Raw genomic sequence first — 3,137 nt, 5'->3', positions numbered from 1 at the left:
AACCCCGCATGCCCAAGAAAACTTCTGATATCTTTCACAGTCTTGGGTGGCTGCAACTGCACCATCACATCTACCTTGGCTTTGTCAACTTCTATCCCTTTTTCTGATATTTTGTGCCCCAAGACAATTCCTTCTCTGACCATGAAGTGGCATTTCTCCCAGTTTAGCACCAGGTTTGTCTCCTCACATCTCTTGAGTACCCTGCACAGATTAAGCAGACAGGAGGAGAAAGAAGAGCCATACACGGAAAAATCATCCATGAACACCTCAACCATCTCCTCTATTAAATCGGAGAAGATAGAAGTCATGCACCGCTGAAAAGTGGCGGGTGCATTACAAAGCCCAAAAGGCATTCGCCTATAAGCGAAAGTTCCATAGGGACATGTGAACGTAGTTTTCTCTTGATCATCGGGGTGAATAGGAATTTGGAAAAATCCGCTATACCCATCTAGAAAACAGTAATAGGGGTGATTTGCTAATCTTTCTAGCATTTGGTCAATGAAGGGTAAAGGGAAGTGGTCTTTCCTAGTGGCAGCATTAAGCTTCCTATAGTCAATACACATCCTATGTCCAGTTATTGTCCTAGCGGGTATCAGTTCATCTTTAGAATTTTTAATGACCGTCATTCCTCCCTTTTTAGGGACACAGTGGACAGGAGACACCCAAGTGCTATCAGATATAGGGTAGATTACACTTGCATCTAATAGTTTAAGTATCTCTTTCTTTACCACTTCTTTCAGATTTGGGTTTAATCTCTTCTGGGGTTCAATGCTAGAATATGATTCGTTTTCTAGATAAATTCTATGAGTGCACAAAGTAGGTGAAATACCTTTGATATCATCTAGCGAATACCCTATAGCTCTCCTATACTTTTTTTAGTTCAGTTATCAGCAAATTTACTTGTTCAGCATTTAGTTCATCATTTACTATAACAGGATAAGTGGAATTACTACCAAGAAAAACGTACCTTAGCCTTTCTGGAAGCGGTTTCAGGTCGATTTTGGGTGCCTTGAGCTCAGACCAATCGTCAGATGTTGATTCAGAGTCAAGGTTTGCATCATGACTGAGTGACGCGAACAAGTGGTTGTGAATACCATGCGATCGAGTGGTTTTGTCGAGAGAAAAATCCTCCTCGCGATCGAGTACAGCCAGTTCCTCAAAGTCCTCTGGGTCATCAGCTTCCTTATGCATGTCCATTAGCTTCTGGTATCCCAAAGTTTTCAAATGCAAGTCCCCATTGTTGCATTCCTGGGTCAGAGCGCTCTTTAGGTAGTCCTCCTGTGCTAGCTCCTCCAATAGCTCATCAGCTAAAAATTCCATCTCCTCAATTCCAGAAAACCTTACTCTCTATCGTAAGCTTTTTCATTGTGTTGGCGATGTCGAAAGTCATGCGGAGATCCTTTCCAAGGTTAAGGTCGATCTTTCCTTTCTTGACATCAATAATGGCGCCTGCTGTAGCTAAAAATGGTCGTCCCAAGATCAATGGATCCTTAGGCTCTTCGTCCATTTCTAACACCACGAAGTCTGTAGGTACTTCCACGGCACCTATCCTGACTGGTAAATCCTCTAAAAGGCCATGAGGTATTCTGATGGATCTGTCTGCTAGAATCAGAGAGATATTGCAAGCTTTATATTTGCCGAAACCTAGTCTTTTTGCAACTGAGAGAGGCATGAGGCTCACTGATGCACCTAGATCGCAGAGGCATCTGTTGAATGCTAAAGGACCTAATGAACATGGTAGAGTGAACGAGCCAGGGTCTCCCAATTTCGTAGGTATGATCTTTCGTTGGATAATTGCACTGCACTCATGACTCAATACCACCATCCCTTGGACTTCTTTGATCCTCTCTGTGATCATATCTTTCACGTACTTGTGAGAGTCTGGTATCAACGCAAGGCAATCTACCAGAGGCATTGTGATTTCAAGATCCCTCAGCTGTTTTTCTAGGAGGGTTTGGTACTTCTTGACGAGCACTTTCTTGAATCGACCAGGGAATGGAAGCGGGGGTTTATAAGGTGGAGGGACAAAGACTGTATCCTTGGTTTTTGCAGCAACCGGTTTTTCAACAGGGGGAACGATAGGCGGAGCTTGTGATTGAGTAGGTTGGTTTACAAGAATCGGTTCTTCGATTGTTTTATCAGCCAAAACGTTATCTTGATAAAAATCCTCCTCCTCTTGAACCACACTGTCCTTAGTGTTTTGAGTAGGATTTTCCCTGGTGGGCAATTGTCTTCCGCTTCTTAGATTGATTGCATGAGCATACTCCTGTGAGCTATGCACTCCTTTTCCTGAAAGATGTCCTGTTTTATTTGAAGCGGATGTCGAAGCTGTCTTACCTTCCATGTTTTGTATCTTTGAGTTCAGTGATTCAAACTTGCTAGTAAGATCATTGAAGTTGCAATCGACTTTGTTGTTTAATTCGGCTAACTTCTTTGCGATTTCCATCGCTCCGGTGGCTTGCCCTTGAAGTATCTGTTGGACCATGTTCTTTATATCAGAATCCGGGGGCGAAGGTGCTTGATGTTGCTGTGATGGGAAACCAGGTGGTGGTTGCTGTTGTTGATATCCTCCCTGGAACTGCTGCTTTGGAACGAACCCTTGACCTTGGTTGTATGGAACAAACGATTTGGGTTGTTGTTGCTGCTGCTGCTGAGAAGGATAAACTTGGTCTTGAGGGTTGGCAACGTTGTTGCTTCTGTATGACAGATTCGGGTTTGGTCTGTAGTTATTGTAACCCTTGTTGTAGCCACCTTGGTTCTGAATGTAACTGATTTCAGCAGACTGATCATTCTCCCCCTCTTGGACTTGGAATTGTTCATCTTCAGAGACGAAGTGAACATGCGTCTGTTGCACTTGCAGGAGCTTGTCAAGTTTGTCATTGAGAGCTTTCATCTCTTTGCGGTGCTTGTCATCAGTGTCAGTACTAGTGCGGATGCTTCTGTCATAATCCTCGTTGTAATTGCCATCCGACTGAGCTAAGTTTTCAACGAGCTCCCACCCTTCTCCAACGTCTTTGTTGAGGAAGTTCCCATTGGAAGCGGTGTCCAAGCAACATCCTTATCTTGGGAAGACGCCTCTGTAGAGTGGGCTGAAAAAAAAAACTTTTCCAAACCCTAATGAAGGCATTTGGGGGGAT

Source organism: Arabidopsis lyrata, assembly GCF_000004255.2.
Source record: "Arabidopsis lyrata subsp. lyrata unplaced genomic scaffold ARALYscaffold_8, whole genome shotgun sequence".
Classification (NCBI taxonomy): domain Eukaryota; kingdom Viridiplantae; phylum Streptophyta; class Magnoliopsida; order Brassicales; family Brassicaceae; genus Arabidopsis; species Arabidopsis lyrata.
This window is presented reverse-complemented; position numbering follows the sequence as displayed.